General features: G+C 46.1%; 1 protein-coding gene across 1 annotated transcript in view; it reads right to left on the minus strand.

Moving 5' to 3' along the window:
- FOXO1 (forkhead box O1) overlaps positions 1-19,705 on the minus strand; it is a 339,803-nt gene that overhangs the window by 11,760 nt on the left and 308,338 nt on the right. Inside the window, exon 2 of the transcript XR_012426860.1 lies at positions 13,089-13,280. The gene's annotated coding sequence lies outside the window, so the exon portion shown is untranslated. The remainder of the gene's footprint in view (positions 1-13,088; positions 13,281-19,705) is intronic.

Here is a 19,705-nt window from a genome sequence, read left to right on the forward strand (position 1 = left end):
ACAAGGCTATGGGAACTTCCAGACTACGGAATCCTGGTGAGACTGTCTTTCAGCTGGAGCTTGCCATTTCCATAGCTAGCAAGTCACTTACAATCACAGAAAACATTGCACCTACCTGCACCACAAGCCCAAAACCGCAGTTACTGCTTCGTGTTTGGGCTGAATCACAACATGCTCAAGCTACAGGGGGCTTTAGAAGCCACACAGCCCACATCTTCATTGTAGAAATGAGAATGCAAGACCTGGAGAGATGAAATGGCTTTCCTAGGATCCCATCACTAGGTAGAGACAGAGCAAGGAACAATGTTTTGGAGTTAAAAACAGAATGCTGTTCCAGTTACTCCATCTCTATATTTCTTTTTCTGAAAATACAGTTGGGCCTATTAGCCCGATGTTAGAAGCTGATGAAAAAGATCATCCTCCTCATCTGAAAAAAATTCCCTCTGCCATTGAGATTATTAACCTTTTAGAGGCTTTAACTTTCATTTTAGAATTCATGAAACATGTAGCTCAAGGATCTACAGTGACTTAACTTGAAAAAGGTCACTTCCCTCTTCAGGGTATTCTAGCAATTTTATAAAAGGATGTATACATATATAGATTTCTTTCCACTAGAGGAACAAGACGATCAAAATTCAGCATCTCTCAGTTGTTTTGGAAGTGATTGGCCAGTGTGCCTGTGGGTAGATCACTGAGCTCTCAGCACTGGGGATGCACTTGGAAGAAGGAGAACACGGCCCCTCCATGTAAACAGTTCAGACTCCTGGGGAACCTGCTTCCTCTTTTCCCATCCCATAAAAACAAGCAACAACAGAAGAACTGAGAGGTATGTGTGTTCTTTGAGATTAATTCAATGTAGGAAAAAAGAAGAAGAAGGTGAATGAGGGGTTGGGGGGAACAGAAAACCAGTGAGAATAAAAGAGAGGGAAAAGAAAGGAAGAAAGGTGATGAACGAAGATTATCGGTGAGGTAGAGAAAAAGCAAATGTGCCACATCCAGAGAATGTACCATGGCACAGTTATTTGCAGGTGCCAGCAGGCAGAACCCCCAATCCAGACTTACTAGCTAGGAGCCGAGCTCCAGCCTTGCAGGTGGGCGGTGAGGGTCAGGGCCTGGAAAGACAAATACTTGATGGATTCTATGCTTTCCGGCAGGGCGGAGTAAGCTGGGGCCTTATCACTGGGGCAGGAGGGAGATAGACCAGTGAGAACGAGGTGAGTCCTCGCTAGGTGACTGACACAGGAAGTCAGGCCAAGGAATCAGGTCAGAGGGCCCGGGCACCGGAAATGGGGCCACAGAGAGTTGGATCTTGCAGCCAGGCCAGAGCACATTGGTGAGAATCAGGTCACCAGGTGAGGGCTAGACCCGTGGCAAGGATTAGATGAGGTTGAGCTATAGAATGTTGGCTCAGAACTTTCTAAGTGTCCCTTGTCCATGGTCGACAAGTGGCCCTAGAGACTCTGACAAGGCTGGGTAGACAGGGAAAGGGAGGGAGTCGAGGAACTTGAATTATGGGGAGAAATGAGTAGATGGATCCTGGAGGATGGAGACCCGTGGTTTCTGGGAGCCAACGCCTGTGGTACCTAAACTGACCTCATCAAATAGAAGCACATTCAGAACCAGAGAACCCCAAATGTAGTCATGCTAACCTCCAGGTAAACCTTGAGGGGATGGTGACAGAAACAGGGAATGTTTAGGCTGGAAAAGAGACAATTCAGCACAGGGGAAGCAGTCTATCAGCTCAAAGATTTAAATGCCACATGAAAGAAAGTCTAGGTGCGTTCTGTGTGTCTAGTCAAAAACAACTGAGCTCAGTGGGCAGAATTCCTGGAGAATTGTTCTTTTAATCTCCATATTAGGAAGAACATTAGTACAGCCTTCCTCTATGTATTCCATAAACGCATTTACATTTCATACACTCAACAAGTGCTTACTGGTTAGGGTAACCATACCATCTGGTTTGTCTGGACAGTGATAGTTTATGCTCTGGTATCAGTTTGCATCTGGTCAGCACCCCCTTTACTCCCAAAATGTCCCAGTTTGAATAAAAAATTATATGATCACCATACTCGTGGGGCACCTGCTACATGCCAAAAATTAGACTGAACATTGAAGACACAATTAAAACATAACCTCTGACTTTAATGAGTTCATAGTCTAGTGAGATAAGGGGATATTAAAAGAATAAATTAGAATATAACAATGTAAGAGCTCTATAATATCAGGAATAGAAAGGAACTCACAGCTCATTCAATACCACCTTCATTCATTGACTTAATAAATATTTGTTGAATAAATGTTGTGTGCCAGGCACTATACAGGGACCACAAATCTAATACTGAACCAAACAGAAATGCTCCCTTCCCTCATGAAAATTAACTAGCAAGCGCACCAAACTGATAAAAGTCCCATTTGTTTCTGAAAATTCTACCTGGTGGGTAAATTTTTATGTGTATTTAGCCAAATTAGGCTTTTGAGAGCTCCCAGTCATTGGTCCTAAACCTCCTCTCTGAAGTCCCATAGAATTAAATCCCTTTTTGAGGGAAACATCACACACTGGGGCCTGTTGCGGGGGCGGGGACCAGGGGACAGAGAGCACTAGAACAAACACCTAATGCATGTGGGGCTTAAAACCTAGATGAGGGTTGATAGGTGCAGCAAACCACCATGGCACATGTATGCCTATGATCTAACTGTGCCTCTCACTGCACTTCTGATTGCACCTTGTATAGGCACCACATGTGCCCCTAACACCTGATGACTTGTTACTGTCTCTTCTTTAAAATGACCCCCTTGAGGACAGGCATTACATCTACCATTGAATAAATACTCCTTTCATTTATTCAATAAATATTAGTCCAACACCTATTAGGTGCCAAGCTCTGTGAAGTCCCTGCCCTTATGTATCTCACAGTCCAGGAGGATAAGTGTTCACCAAAAACAAGTAATAACAATGGAGTAGAATGATGTTTTAACAGGAGAAGTATTGTGAGCTATGGGAGCAGTAGGAGGGGGCCTAATCTAGCTGTGGGGTCATGAAAGGCCTCTCTAGAGTAATATCGTTTAAGCCAAGACCCAAGACATTATCCAAGTGAAGAGTGAGATTAAGTTCAATTTATCAAGTTTATTTGGTCTCCAAGTGGCATTTTCTACCATTTCTTTAAAGCCATTAGTTAACGATGAAGACAAGAACAGAGGTCTGTAGAAGTTGACTAGAGATTCTCCCCTAATCGATATTATGGAGAATATGTATGAGCAGGTATGATTTTCAAAATATTCAACAACAGGTACAACACGTCATCAACCACTGTGAATGGACACTAGCCACAGGCAACTGGTCTACCTTCCCCCATGGATACAGGCTGAATGCCAGGTCTTGGGCAGAAAAAATCCAAACTGCTGTGAACTTCTCCACCTGGTGGAAGGCACAGATGTCCTAGACACAGATGCAGCTCCGGTTCACTGCCTTTTACAGAAGGCTTCATTCTGCACATGAGGACAACAGGTACACATGCCAGACTTCATGCCGTTTGCCTAGAAAATACCTCCAAAATGCATGGGCTGCACACATAGCTATGTACCCACTCCCTCCTATGACGAGGATCTCTTGAGTCAGATGAAATCGCTGGCTGCTGTTTGCACATACTCTTTCTCATTTAATGCTCCTTTAATACCCAGAATAAGTTCAAAAGTGCCCAGCGTCTGCTTTTCTTGCTTGGGGCTTTCTTCGCCAGCCTCACAGTAGACTGAGGAATTCTAAACATGCGTCTGCGACCCGGTGAGGCTGCTGCTATGTGAGGCCATACGTTTTATTGGGGTCTATATCCTGAGAGAGATACCAGAAAGAAACTCTATCTGAGATGTCTGCCAAGGAAGAAAAAAAAAACAGGGAAGAAGAAATCTGCCACTGATAGCGCTCTAGCCAGTTTCTTTGTGGACAGTAGGCTTTACTAAAAGATCTGAAGTAGGAACACACCTGCTTTAGACAGGCAAAATGTAAATAATATTAAACAATCAGAAAATCACCTCAAGTTTTCGGCAACTTTATAGAAGTAAAGAACATGTTTTGTTTTGTATTAATGCTCTCTTCTGGAGAGCAGTCTTCTGCCTTTATCCCAGGACACAAGGAATGAATGCCTAACATAACTTTGTCTTTGTTCCTTTCTCATCTATTCATTCAAGGAATGTTTATGGAGCGCCTACTCTGCATATTTGACTTTCTTCAGCTCAGAGGGTAAAATTGTGATCCCTAAATTTTGAGGGATGTGGATCGGTATGCGTTATAGGAAAATAATGAGTTATTTATATTTCTCTTTATAAATTTTGGAAATTCAACTATTTATGACTTCATATTACCTATCAGTGCAGCTCAGTATTTTATGACACTGGTTTTTGTTGCCAGAGGGGCTTTTACTTAGCTCTTGCAGGAGGTTTGTGGCCAGAGATTAAATAGAGTCCTTCCTCGACCTTTCGATCTCAGACTGATCCCACAGCCCGGAGGTACTTGTAAGCTGGGAAGAACTGCTGATCATATCACAACCCCCTAAGGCCGACTCCCACTCCTTCTTCTTCCTCGGATGCCAAAGCTGGGTCTGACTCCCAGGCTACTGGTTTCCATGGTACCCAGAGAAGGTTCTGGTTGCTTCCAGGTCTAGGCTCTTCTAGAGTATTCAGCTCCAGGGAGGTGACTTCAAACACACACCTCAATGTCCCCCTGGCACTTCTCCTTGGCTGTATGGTCTCAGGCAAGACTTTTGAACCTTGCAAGCCTCAGTGTCCTCCTCTCAAAGTTGTGGGTGATAGCAGCTGACCCAGAAAGTTGTTATGAGGATTCGGTGAGTTTTCTCTAGGTGGACCCTACCCTTCTTACTCATTCCACAGCATCCTGTCTTCTGGGAGGAGAGTGTGGAACCACAAATGTACCATCTGCCCATTCTCTGTATCAGGAAATCTGGTTACATTATTGTATTAGTCTATCCTCATGCTGTTAATAAAGGCATATCCAAGACTGGGAAATTTTTAAAGAAAAAGAAGTTTAATGGGCTCACAGTTCCACATGGCTGGGGAGGCCTCGCAATCATGGTGGAGGGGAAAAGAGGAGCAAAGACACGTCTTACATGGTGGCAGGCAAGAGAGCACATGCAGGGGAACTGCCCTTTATAAAACCATCAGATCTAATGAGATTTATTCACTATCACAAGAACAGCATAGGAAAAACCCACCCCCATGATTCAATTACCTCCCACTGGGTTCCTCCCACGACACATAGGGATTATGGGAGCTACAGTTCAAGATGAGATTTGGGTGGGGACACAGCCAAACCATTTCAATTATCCAGCAAACTCACCCCGAACACAGTCAGTCACTGCTCCAGCCAAACTGCCTTACTAAGCACTCAATCTCTGCCTAACTTCATTTTGCCAAATGGGTGACTAAGGCCAGCAAAGTAGCTCACAAGTTCTGCCAACTGGGAAACTCATCCCAGTGCTTCATGGAGGGCCCCCAATACGTCCATCAGGTCGGAGGAGACTGGCTCTCATTTAGGGAGATGCAGCTGGTGCTGCCATGCCTGCCTGCTCCCCATCACCCACTCCACCATTAGCACTCCTGCGCAACTCAAAAAGCCATTCAAAAACCACCACTGGTTCCTCCACAGAAAGGAGAACTGCACTGAGGGCTTTTTGGGGGGCTGAGGTTTCCACTGTTGAACACCTCAAGTCTGAGCTCTGGGAGAAACCGAGAGCTCATAGAATCAACCACCTGCAGAAACCTTCAGAAACAAGAACATTCGAGAGACACAGCTCACACCAGGTCCTTCCGTATAGCACACAACTTCTTTTTTATTTTTTCCTGCTTTCTATCTGGACAATTATAGGGGCCTCCAGCTGTTCCTGTCAGTCAAATCACCAGTATTTCCCTTCTGGTAATACATTTTTCCTGAAGCAGCAGATTCACACCTGATGCATTAGTGCTTTTTATCACCTAGCAATATTTGTCATCCAAAGGGCTGAGTACCTCGGTTACCATCAGGTTATATTTATTTGCTGCTTTCAGCCAGTTGTCTCACTGTAACCTGCACTTTACCCACACAAAATGGCTCTAAGCGAGAAAGTAGAAACACTTATTAGAGTTCAAAAATTCTTAGTTGTTGAGCTCCATCCATTTCTCTTTACCAGTATTTGTCCCTTCTCAGCCCCTTCTTTCCCCCGCAGATCCAATTTTTCAAATAATTTCAGTTTCTGGACACAAAGCAGGTGTTCAATAAATATTTGATAATCTGATTTAAGTCGCTGGACATAAAAGAATGTTCCAGAGAGCAGAGATGCTAATCACATAATTGTAGACCTAGCAGGAAACTCGGAAATAAAACAAGACTCTCATTTTGGGGATAAGGAAAGGGAGCTATAGAGAAGTGAAGGGATTTACCCAAATTCCCACCCAGCTGTTTATGGACAGCAGTGGAACTCAAATCAAGACTCTACTTTCAATCCACATGACATCATGATTATGAAAATGTTTTGCTTATTCTCTCCAAGGTCTGAATGTTCCAAGGTTCCAAACAGAATACAATGTTGTTTTGCTATCACCTTGACCATGGGAGTTTGTGATTAATGTAACACTCTCCTTCCAAAGATGGGAAATTTTAAAAAGCTGGCAGATAAAAAACTAGAATTCCTTTGTTTGCCCAAGACAGTTCATTCAAGATTTTAGAAACCTGGCTATATGCCAGAATTATTACCTGGGCAGCTTTCAAAATACAATTTCTCCACCAAATCAATCTTTGGACTTGGCAACACCTGGGAATCTGTCTGTTCATTGCTTGTTTTGGATTCATTTTTGTTTGTTTGTTCTCCCAGTGATTCTGATGCACATCGGGTCAGGAGACTGCAGATCTAATGAATGTCTGCTCCTTAATCTACCCACACATGGATGGTGGTGAGCGTGTATTTGAAGATATTTGAGGAGAATGGCACTACTGATAACCAGTTCTTCTGGAATCACAAGTAAACCACCAATCAAAATACATGTCAAAAATAGTAACCTATAATAATAATGATGTTGAATATAAAACCCCACTGGCTGGACCATTTGTTCTGGTCTGGGTGCCTGGTCAGCGGGGAGAGTCCCCAAGCACTGCCCTTCCGGACGCATAAGCAGCTGGTGAAGCTCTGCTGCTGCGGCTGAAACCTCAGACAGAGGCAGCAATAGAAGGGGAAATCACGAGGCAAGTGTAATTTAAAACCTTCATGTTTGTGTAGACAAACTCTTGTCTACATATAGTCCCAGCACTTTATCTCTCTTTTGGCTCTCATTCCCTCTCACCACCTTCTTTCCAAGTAGTTCCATGAGTTCTGGGAATGTCCAGAACTGCACATGCCCAGCCAGAACTGGAACCAATTTACCCTGAGTCATCTGTCAAGCCATAGTTCATGCTTTTCAATTGGTTTAGGTTACTAAGCAACCTCCTTGTCACTCAGGATAATGACCTGACTCTGACTTCCAGGGAAGGCAATGCAACGTGGGATCCTGGGTGCAGGAACACCATCAGGTGGGACTCTTGCCAACCTGGGTATGAACTCTGTGCAGTTGCCCTGGGTCAACCATTTGGCCTCTCTATGCAAAATAGGAGAGGAACAGCTCCCCAGCTGTTATGACTTGAGATAATGCATATAAAGTACCTAGCATAGAGCCAATGCTCCCTCAATGGTTGCTTTTATTTACATCAGCATGAGAGCAAAAGAGCGACAGCCACAGGGAGTGCAGTGCAGGGCACGTTACATCTAGGTCAGTCCAGTCATTGTCACAGTTAACAGACAGGAGACAATTCCACAGCCCTCCAGACCACTGCTCTCCCATATGCCTCTGGGAAACTACGTAAATAGTTGGCCTATGTTTGTGTTGCCCCAGTTGGCATTGGGAAGTTCGAGTTTGATGTATCATTTCTGCAAAGCCTCCAGTATCCGGAAAGCTTAAGGCTGGCCATGGTAACTGGCCCCCGCATGGGCCCATGTCGGCCCCAGGCTCAGCATCAGTGGCTCTCTGAGGCCATGGCCTTCACAGTCGCTTTCAGCGCTTGTTAGTTTATAAGCTCCGTCCATGACCTGGGGCCAAGGCAGCTGATGCTCTCCCAGCCCCAGGATGCCCATTTAACACAGGATTTTCACTTCTCCTTGAAAGGCACTTGGGGGGAGAATGGAGAGGAAGCATCGAGCCAATTGTGTGAAATTGCTCTCGAATATCTCTGCCAGGAAAAGCCGACAAGTCAAAAAGAGAGGTCCTGAGTGCTTAGCACTCTATGCGTTTGAATTTAAAGATGAGGAGGGATTGGATGATTTCGAAGATTTAAGAATAAACTGGAAACCAGGGCAGGGACTCCTCCAGGACTCACTGACACCCTCTGTGAACAAGGGCCCATGCCTTCACCAGGACTTCATGTCTCAGAGTCCTCTTCCAGAAACAGGAGGGATGGAGGACTCTCTTCGCAAACCTAGTGAGACTTAGAGCAGGCTACCTAGCTCAGAGAAATAGCGCCGGCTGCCAAAAGGCAGGGAGCACCCTCCTACAAGGACTGGTGCAGACAATTGCTTGTAGCCCCGCTGGGAGTAGGTAGGCAGAATTCAAGGAAATACAGTCCTCAGCAGAGGCCAAGCAGGGAGGAGAGCGCGCCCAAGCCCAGGAGGAAGAACCAGGTGAGGCCCACCACGCGCTGCCTGATGCTCTTGATGAAAAGCTCTTTCTACAGGGGTGCCTGGTCTCCCTTCCTAAAAATCTGTGCTCAGCCCTACAAGGAGTCAGATTCAGGACCTGGATGCCCATAGACATTTTTATGCTTAATCCATAAAGTAGTTGGGGGAGGGGGTTGGGAAGAAGGAAAGCAGTGGCCGGAAGAGATCCGAGCTGGTCAGGGCACACGAGCTGTTCAGACCTTTAACCCCAGCGGCTGAGGCTTGGGTTTGGCTTCCTGTGGCACTGTGTGGATGGTGTTTGAACAAAGGAGAAAGAGCCCAGGCTTGAAATCAGGAAGCCTGCCTGGGGTTTTGGCTCTAGCTCCACTGAACGATTTGCAGCCTGACTATCAGAAAGCCTCAAACCTCTCTCTGCCTCTGTAAACTCTTGATTTATTTTGCACAGATATTACAAGAAGCCTTATACCCTCCCAATGATCTAGTCTAAAGTGTGATCTGCACCACTTACATCAGACTCACTAAAAACAGATTCCTGGGCCCTACCCCAGACCAACTGAAACAAAAAGTACCAGGGAAAGACTAAGAAACCTGCATTTTAATAAACTCCTACATGATTCTTATGTACTGTCAAGATTTGAAAGTCACTGAGCAAGAGGATAGAGTCCAAACTCCTTAATACAATTCCATGGGCTTTACAGTCTGCCTTTGGGTCCCATTTTCAGCTTCTCAGTCTACACCACGAGCTGATATGTGAGTCCCCAAACCATAGGGCAGGCACTGGGATAATACTACATACCTCTCAGGCATCTCAGAGCATCTCCACAAGCAAGTACTATTATCATGCCCATTTTACAGATGAGGACACTGAGGCTCAAAGAAGTCCAGTAACTTGGCCACGATCACACAGGAAGTATGTTGCAGGGTCAGATTTGAATTCCTATCTATGGGATTGATTGAAGAGTTTTTGTTCTTAACCAATTCTGTTACACCACATTCTGAGGTCCATTAAACATGCCTGGGTGTTTGTGCCTGAGTGCCCTGGTCAGCTGTCCCCTCAGCCTCACGTGCCTCATAACACCCTGATCCTTCACAAAAAATGGACTTCCAATGTCCTGGACCCAAAACTTCTCATGGATCCCACTAAAGAGTGTTAGCTATTTCCTCCTTATGCTCAGACATCCTTTTATTTATGTCTCCATTTCAACACTACTAAAACTGTACTGTGATTTTTTGTTTATTTTCCAATGTCTTTTACTAGGCTTTAAAAAGCCCTAAGACATAAAGGATGTATAGAACCGTGACACTGCTCCTGATGATACCACAATGGTGGACGCATGTCCTTATACATTTGTCAAAACCCACAGAATGCACAATACCAAGAATGAGCCCTAGAGTAAGCTGTGGACTTTGAGTGACAATGATGTGTCAAGGTAGGTGCATTGAATATGTCAAATGTACCACTCTGGTGTGGGATGTTGATAGTAGGCGAGGCTGTGCTTATGTGGACCAAAGAGTTAAAAAATAAACTCTATTTTTTTAAACACCCGCACGGTGGCTTATACCTGTAATCCCAGCACTTTGGGAGGCCGAGGCGGGCGATCATTTGAGGTCAGGAGTTCGAGACCAGCCTGACCAACATGGTGAAACCCCCTCTCTACTAAAAATATTAAAAAATCAGCTCGGCATGGTTGTGCATGCCTGTAGTCCCAGCTACTCAGGAGACTGAGGCAGTAGAATTGCTTGAACCTTGGAGGCAGAGGTTGCAGTGAGCTGAGATCTTGCCATTGCACTCCAGCCTGGGTGACAGAGCAAGACTCTATCTCCAAAAAAAAAAAAAAAAAAAAAAAGCAGCCTGGGAAACGTGGTAAGAACCCCATCTCTTAAAAGAACAAAACATTTAAAAAATTAGCCAGGCATGGTGGCACACACCTGTAGTCCCAGTTACTTGAGAGGCTGAGGTGGGAGGACTGCATGAGCCCAGGAGTTTGAGGTTGCAGGGAGCTGTGATTGTGCCACTGCAGTCCAGTCTAGGTGACATAGCAAGACACTGTCTACAAAAAAGAAGAAATCACCTAAGACTATGTTATCCAACTCTATGACTACACAAACCTGTGCTTGGCACACAGAAAAGGCTAAACAAATGCACATCCATGTCAGACAGCTGCTTTCCCAAAGAACTGAGGGAAACAGATCTGAGCGGGTCCTCAGCTGTGATGAGCGGCAAGGAGGAGTCTGGGAGAAAGGGTTAAGTAATGGAAATTTTGGAGGAAGCCTCTACAGAGACGAAGAGAGTAGGTGCTGTGTCACCAGTTCTGAGGATAAAGTGAAGACTGGTGACTGTTTGCTGCATGGCTGGAGCTGCCAGGGAATAGGAGCAGGCTAGAGCAAAGAACAGAAGAGGCAGAGTGAAGAAAACCAGAAGAAAGGGCAGTGAAACAGAGGCAAACTGCAATGCCCAAAGGTGCCACGGATGCAAGTGATTCTGAGTCTCAACTGTCGTGGAAGGCAAACTGTCTTGCATGAGCTTTCTCCATGCAAGACAGTGTGCCAAGCCTAATTGAAATGCCTAAATAGGGTTCCTGTCCTGCTGAAGCTTCCATTCTAGTGCCAGAAAACGGGTGACAGGCCTTTCCACGGCCCAAGGCCATTGAGTTGCAGAAGTGCTCCATAAACTTCACAACCAATAGGCCCGGGGATCAGAGGAGGGTGAGATCTATCACCATTAGCAGGGAAAAGAGGACCCAAGCAGTGAGTCTCTGAGGCAGGAAGGCAGATGCCAGGAACATCAAAGGGCCATTCATCACCCAAATGCAATGCAAAGGGGAAAACCAGCAAGTGAGATTACGCCACAGGAACCCAGATTGTAATGTCACAGGGAACGAGTCCAAGAGACGTTTTAACAGCAATTCAGATACAGGCATTAAAGACTGTGACATAAGATTTAGAAGAGGGGCAATTAATAATTTATTTTGGAAAGAATATGTAGAAGAGGAAAAAAAAAAAAAAAAAAAAAAACACCCAGCACCTGCTGGTATTACCTATGTGGTAGTACTATTGCGTAGACCAAGGATAAAAACACATATGTTTACGAATGAAATGGTGGCTGAAGACACCTTGCCCTCTCACACTGGCTGAATGAGAGGTTGGGGAGAGCATGTCATCATTCTGACCATGTGCGTCCACAACTTAGATCAGAGTTGGAAATCCAGCCTTTCACTTACTAGCTCTGTGACCGTGGGTGAGTTTCTTAATCTCCCTGAGGTTGTTTCTTCATTAAAGGTAAAAAGGGCATAGTAACAGTTATCTTACAGGGCTGTTGTTAGGATTACATGAGATAAAGTATGTGAAGTGTTTTAGAACAGCACCTGGCATAAAGGTTCTGTCAAGGATCATGATGGTGGTGGTGTTCGTTATTCTAAATCTATGTAGACAGCCTTTTCCCATTCCCCCAAGTAGATTTTATCTTCCAAAGGAGCCTTGGAAATTTGCCAGATTAGTTCTGTGGAAGATACTTTAGAATCTCTCTCTTATTCTGAGCTTTCTCCATGCAAGACAGTGTGCCAAGCCTAACTGAAATGCCTAAATAGGGGTTCCTGTACTACTGAAGCTTCCATTCTAGTGCCAGAAAATGAGTGGCAGGCCTTTCCATGGCCCAAGGCCATCGAGTTGCAGAAGTGCCTCATCAACTCCACAACAACAGGCCCGGGGATGAGAGGAGGGTGAGATCTATCACCACTGGCATCATGGAAGAAGGACAATTCACTAGACAGAACGGGTGGACACCAGAGATGCCAAGCCCACACAAACCCTCTATAAATCAGATTTTAAGGACAACTGCAGATGGACAAGTTGTATTTAAATAATCCTGGTCTGGGGCAATTGGTCCAGAGGACACGCTTGACCAAGGTGGCCTGCCATTGGCTGGCCAGAGGAGAAGAGACAGACTGAGCCAGCTTGAAGTAATGTGAAGGGATATGAACTGGGGTATGTGGCAAGACCAGCCAGAAGCTTGGAGGCAGACTCTGAAAAGAAGTCAGGATGCCATGTTGGGGCCACAGCACACTTTAGTTATGAGGAAACCAAAACTGGAAATGAGGCTGGGAGAGAAGCAAAGACATGATGAAAGAGAAATTAGGCAGCCCTTAAGAGTGAGAGGGACCAACTGAGAAAGAATGATAGGAAGACAGTCAGAAGGAAGGAGAGACTGACCCACAGACAGAGTGACTCCTGGACAGACTGGCCAACAGAGACTGACGGAGAGAGAACAAACGTGGCAGGCTGGGCTCCCTTCTTGAAGCCAGGCTGTGTTGGGCACCTGGCTGCTAAGCTGCAGAGTGGGTCTTCAAGAAAGTGGGGTGTAGGCTGGTGTGAGGAGAGGGGGTCAAAGCGGTCATATCTTACCTTTCAAATTTCTCTACATTTTCTTTCACATAATTATAAAAGCAACACACACTCCAGCACATCATCTTTGTTTTCCCTGCTCCGTGCTGTTCTCCAGCCTCCAGGTCACCTGAGTCCTCAGAAAAGCACTGTCACACACACTTCACACTCTGAGAAGCCAAGGACATGTTCCAGAGGAGCTCCGATGGTATTCTGGTAAGAAACATGAGACAGGGACACAAATCACCTACGTCGTTCGAGTATTTTTCAGGGCCTGTTGTTTAGCAGAGGCAGAATAGGGCTGATGTCACAACTCCAGTGTGAGATGAGCTTTGGGGACAGTGAGTAAGAAGAGCTGGCTTTTGCGCCTGCCTTGGCCACAGAACTAGCTCTATGATCTTGAGCAACTGGCTTAACCTATCTGGACATCTGTTTATACATTTGCAAAATGAGGAGGTCGAACTGGATGTCTTCCAAATTTGCTTGCCACGCTCACATTCTAGATGCTATGATTCTAGGAACCCATGGTTATTTATACATCAGACTTTTTCGCAATGCCCAAACAGTATTAACAGTGTTGCCAGCCATGTCAATAATATTTTATGGATGATCTTACGATGAAGTGAATAGGTTATTTATCCTCTCTCAGTACAACCTGTGCTTCCATACAATTCTGACGTGCACAGTAAATCTCTCCTCCTTTGAACTCCCAAAGCATTTCAATCTAGACACCTCTTAGAGGACTCATCACATTCTGCCCTATAGCATGGTTATTCAGAAAAATGCCTTATTGTTCACGACTGAATGTTAAGCTCCCTGAATGCTTCCTGGAAACCCAGCTGCGCAGAGGAGGAGGAATGAGGCTGCCAGGGCTACACTCACCTGGATAACCCCAAGAGCCCAAAATAGTACCTGGTGTGGAATTGATGCTCAACACTTGCAGTGAACAAACATGTAGTTGGAGAGAATGTAAAACGTAAAAGGAATTTGCCAGATGAGTCTAACAAGTCTCCCATACTTTGCTTCCTTTGCACCAGGATGGCCAACCTGAAAACTTCGCCTAAAATTAATAAGCCTTGAAGGTGGCCTGCAGTCTCGTTGCTGCTAAAGGGCTTGGGGAGATGATGCCCAATGCAGAGAGAGGAGCAGTTGCTGAGAATGTCAAGAAGCAGAGAAACAGCAGGACACGCATAATCCTAGTCATGGAATGTATTTATGAGATGGCTCTCAATATACAAACAGGGAACGTTATATGGACCTGGAAGAACCAGCCAATCTGATATTGTCTGCTTGATATAACCAGGCAGACAGTTTCTTACCTGAGAAAATGAGAATTAAAAAACAAACAGCATTAGGAGATATACCTAATGTAAACGACGAGTTAATGGGTGCGGCACACCAACATGGCACATGTATACATATGTAACAAACCTGCACGTTGTACACATGTACCCTAGAACTTAAAGTATAATAATAAAAAAGATTTTAAAAAACAAGCAAAAAACGGAGTAACCACAAACAAACGAACAAACAAAAAACGGAGTAGTTATCGAGGACCCTCTCAAGGCAAAGTCCCCTCAAGCCATATTTTCTAATCATCCTGCAAGAAACTTCAGACTGGGGCCCAGTGGTTTTGTTCTAACGTGATTTCATCAGTCCTCTAAATGTGCAGGCAACTCTCAAGCCCTCTGTTCCCTGGGCTTTCCCCACCCAACTCCCCCTGCAGATCCTCTGGGATCCTGTTAATAATCTACTTCCAAACGGCTCCTCCGTGTCCTAACCCCTGGCCACCTCTACCCTACCTCCAGGCCTCATTCCCCTGCCTGCCCGGCTGAGGGACACAGGCGTCTTTTGTCACCGGCAATCCCTGCACTTGCTGAGGCCAAGGACCCTGCCTCCTTCCTCCTCCACTGGGGCCCACATCCTGCTTCTCTCCTTCCACCTCAGCAACCCTCCACTCGCTGTCTCACATTCCAGACACCTTCTCCCCTCCCTCATTCCTTTCTTCCATCACTAACGCTGACTCTAGAAAAATGCTCAGTCAGGGATCCAGGAGCGAGTGATTTGGGGTGTCCTGCAGTGCACCACCCAAGCGCCTGCTAGTCTGGATTTCTGTGAGCTGAAGTTTTGTTTGTGTTAACTTGCAAGCTCTTTTTTACTTCCCTCCTATGTTGATTCACATTAAAACAGTTACTGAGTTCAAACTTTGGGATGCGGGGGAAGGGAGTTTACTCAGCTGAGGCTGGAGATGGCCAACGGGATGGCCAAAGGGCCTCGAACCTGCCATTCCTGGACAAATGAGTGTCCTCCCCAGCCTGCCTGCCACGGGCACGGGGTGCTGGGCTGCAGCTAGCTTCTTCCCTAAGGACTGCTGGCCAGCCACAGATCTCAGGGCTGCTTGCTTCTGATTGAAAAACTCACAGTACAAACTCCCTCGGACTAGGAGGAAAATGAGAGGCTGTTAAGTACTGAGACCTCTGTGAATCGTGCCAAGAATCCTCTGTCACACGGCCCTAGTGTGCTGAAACAGGCTAGAAAGGCCAGTCTTACAAGAGTTAAATCAAGGCCACATCACCCGCCTGCTGCTGCAGATCTGACAGGAACAGGACGTTCTAGAATGGCTCCACCCTGGAGCCTCAATCCATCAATCCCAGCACAGAATACCCAGCACCAGGCTCTGACGGCCGCCTGCAGACCCCCTCTCTCACCTCTCTGCCAGGCTCCTGCTTTGTCACCAGGCTCCTAATTAGCTACGGAAACAGCACACACTTTGCATTGCGTCACTTGCATCTCTCCATGTCCCACACATCAGCATGCGCGGCACAGACAGCCCATGAGTTCAGAAAGACACAGCCTAGTGCCCCAGTTGGCTATTGCGTATCATCCGTCTTGATAACTGGCATATGCTCAGGTGGCCACACAGGTTGTGTCTAAAACATCTGGCCAGTTGTTGATCTCCCCAGATGCATGGCAGTTGGCAACTCCGTCCTTGTCTCCCTTTAGCCTCCTACAAAAAGTAGTCCGGCCCCTCCCCTAGCGTTCCTTCCTCATGCAGTGTGGAAATCAGTTTCTGGCAGCCTGGCCGCAGCTGCCCCAGCCTGGCCCCTCTTCACAGCCCACCTGCCCCTCCACCAGTCATCCCCACGTGTGCAGCCACATCCATTTCTGTCCTGGCACCTTCCATCAGTAGATTTATCTCTGTCAAGTGCTCCTGCCAAGCTTTTTTCCAAGGACTGCCTTAAGTACAGCAACAGGTAGACACTACCCAGAGTCTCCCTGACAGATGCTGGATGAGTCTTCTGACCAGGTAGTTTGTGTTTTAGCAAGAGGAACCCAAATTTCAAATTCCCTTCCTAGCTGGTATTTCCCTTCCTGAAATACAAGGGCTCCCCAAGCACTTCTCCCTGACTGATCCATTTTTCTGCCTTACCAATGTCGACAACTTTCCTACCTCCCACCCCCGCGAATTCCTCCAACACAGCTCCGTCGATCAAGTCATATTTGCCTTCTAAATCACAACCCAGAATTTTCAGAAAATTTCCGTGACTTCATTGCAGGCTGCTCTTTGCAATCTCTTTTTTCCTTTGTGATTCTGCCCACCGCTGCTGGTGCCCACCTAATTCCTACCCTCACCCTCCCTGGAGAAGCACTTGGTGCTGATGGCGGAAGTGAAGATGATGATGGTGAGGAGAGCTAACATTTACTGGGCATCGATATTGCACCAGGCGCTGTTCTAAGCACTTTACATATAAGATTCACCAAGTCTTCCCTCTGCATCTTATTTTGGTTTTTCTGAACTCTTACCTGAGAAAACTACCAGAGTGAACAGAGAAGGGAAGAAGCCATAATAGCCAATCAGATCAATATCAATATCTCTGATGTCCTAATTTGGCATGTTTTATGTTCTTTATCCCTCTATCTATAACTCCCACATATTCGGGCCTATGTCTTCTTGGTCCTGAACATATAACCTTGCTTTTAAACTAAGAAGTAATATTTCATTTTTAAAAACTGCATGTTTTTGTAAAGGAAACATTGAATTTCCAATGGTAAATCAAGAGAACACAGATTTGGGATAAGAATGATACATGTTTTTAAGTCCTGCCTCTGCCAATTACTAGCTTTGTGATTCTGGTGTATTTCTTGCTTTTTTTTAATCTTTTTTTTTTTTTTTTTTTTTGAGACGGAGTCTTGCTCTGTCACCCAGGCTGGAGTGCAGTGGCGTAATCTCGGCTCACTGCAAGCTCTGCCTCCCGGGTTCACGCCATTCTCCTGCCTCAGCCTCCTGAGTAGCTGGGACTACAGGCAACTGCCACCACGCCCAGCTAATTTTTTTGTATTTTTAGTAGAGACAGGGTTTCACCGTGTTAGCCAGGATGGTCTCGATCTCCTGACCTCGTGATCCACCCGCCTCGGCCTTCCAAGACTTGGTTTCATTATGTATAGAATGAAAACAATACAGACCTTGCAGATTTTTGAAAACTGCAGGAAGCGATGTTTGCAAAGTACCTACCCTACTGCTCTGCACCTAATAGATGCTACAGAAATACCTCGTCCTCTTCTAAAAGGATGTCTATTGTCTAAGTGTAGCAGGTGGGTATGAAAGGCACAGATTTCTCTGCAATACTTTTCTCAGTGCAACATCTTTCCCAGAAACCAGGGGAAAACTCCTCATGTGACATGCAACAACACAAAAAGTCACCTTGTCCATAGCATACCAGAGCTAACAATTGTTATGCATTCTGCTCCAGGCAAACTGCAGCCCTAAAATCTTCCTCTGCCCTCTACTTCCCTGGAGTCTCTCAGTGAGTTTACTTTGACATCTGTATTAGGCTGTTCTCACATTGCTATAAAGAACTACCTGAGACCAGGTAATTTACAAAGAAAAGAGGCTTAATTGGCTCACGGTTCTGCAGGCAGTACAGCAAGCATGATGCTGGCATCTGCTCAGCTTCTGATGAGGCCACAGGAAATTTACAAATATGGTGGAAGGCAAAGGGGAAGCGCACACTTCCCACGGCCAAAGTAGAAGCAAGACGGGCAGGCAGGGAGGTGCTACCCACTTTTAAACAACCAGAACTCACTCTCGTGAGAACAGCACCGTCGGGATGGTGCTAAACCATTCATGAGAAAACCACCCCCAGGATCCAACCACCTCCCACTAGGCTCCACCTTTAACACAAGGAATTACAGGTCAACATGAGATTTGGTGGGGACACAGTTCCAAACCGTATCAGGATCCTCAATAGGATTTTGTCTTCTGACTTGTTCACCAGGCTCCATGTCTTGTTGGCCTGAGAACACTTCAGGGTGGTGGGCACTTGAGGAAACAAGCTTTGCAGCAGTGGCCCCCAAGATATTGTCAACAGATGGACCGTCAGCATCAACATCATTTGGGAGCTTGTCAGAACACAAGTTCTCAGGCCCTACTCCAGACCCACTAAATCAGGGAGTCTGGACATAGGGCCCAGAAATCTGTGTTTTCACAAACCCTCCAGGCGATGCTAATGAAGGCTCGGGGTTGAGAACCTCCAAACCGAATAAGTGGTGGCAGTTCCAGCAATATGACTGCAGATCAAAGGATCCAGCCTCTGGAGGCACACAGCCAGCTGCCTCCACAGGTAAGGCCACTCACCATGGAAAGGAGTCGCCGTGTCTCCTCACAGAGGCGTCCTTCTCCCCACACAGCCTCCCTAGCGTTTCCCGTGCTGCTCTGCCTTAAGAGAGACAGCACACCTGAAACAGATACCCGCAAGCCCAACCCAGGTGCTCTGTTACTGCTCAAACACAAGGTTTGGAATCTGTTCTCCCAAACACCACTCTTTCCTCATCCTGAGACGGAGGAAGCACCTCCAACTTGCACCTGGTTTATTCTCACTAAGGATGGAGTGGAACAGATAAACCAAAGGTGTTATCAGTCACCGCCCAGTCACCCACACTCTCTCAGGTGAAGCTGTGTCTTCCACAGTCCCAGGAGCCTGGCTAACCAGTTACAATTCTCCCGAGTCAGCAGGAAGCAATGAACAGGAAAGGTCAGCGCTCAGAGCTCTGGCTGTAATTAATAACCCAAAGGACATACTCCAAACACCCTTCTTCCTCCATAGAAAATGCTCCTTTTCAAGTGCTGTGGTTTGAATGCTTCTGTCTCCTCCAAAAGTCATGTTGAAACTTAATCCCCTCCAAAATTCAGCTGTTGCCAATGCGATAGTATGAAGAAGGGGGCCTTTAAGAGGTGCTCGGGCCATGAGGTCTGCTCCCTCATTAATGGAATTAAGGCCCTTTTAAAAGAGGTTTCATAAAGTTCAGCTAGGTGCGCCCTTGCCCTTCTGCCTCCTGCCATGTGAGAATGCAGTAAGAAGGCCCACGCCACATGCCAGTGACTTAATCTTGGAGTTTCCAGCCTCCAGAACTGTGAAAAATACATTTCCATTCTTTATTAGTCTGTGGTATTCTGTTACAGCAACACAAATGGACTAAGGCATCAAGATTGTGGAAGAGGCCAGGCACAGCAGGTGTGGTGGCTCACAGCTGCAACCCCAATAATTTAGGAAACCAAGGCAGGGGATTACTTGAGGACAGGAGCTCAAGACCAGCCTGGGCAACATAGCGAGACCCTGTCTAAAAACATATATGTTAAA

This window comes from Macaca fascicularis, chromosome 17, assembly GCF_037993035.2.
Source record: "Macaca fascicularis isolate 582-1 chromosome 17, T2T-MFA8v1.1".
NCBI lineage: Eukaryota > Metazoa > Chordata > Mammalia > Primates > Cercopithecidae > Macaca > Macaca fascicularis.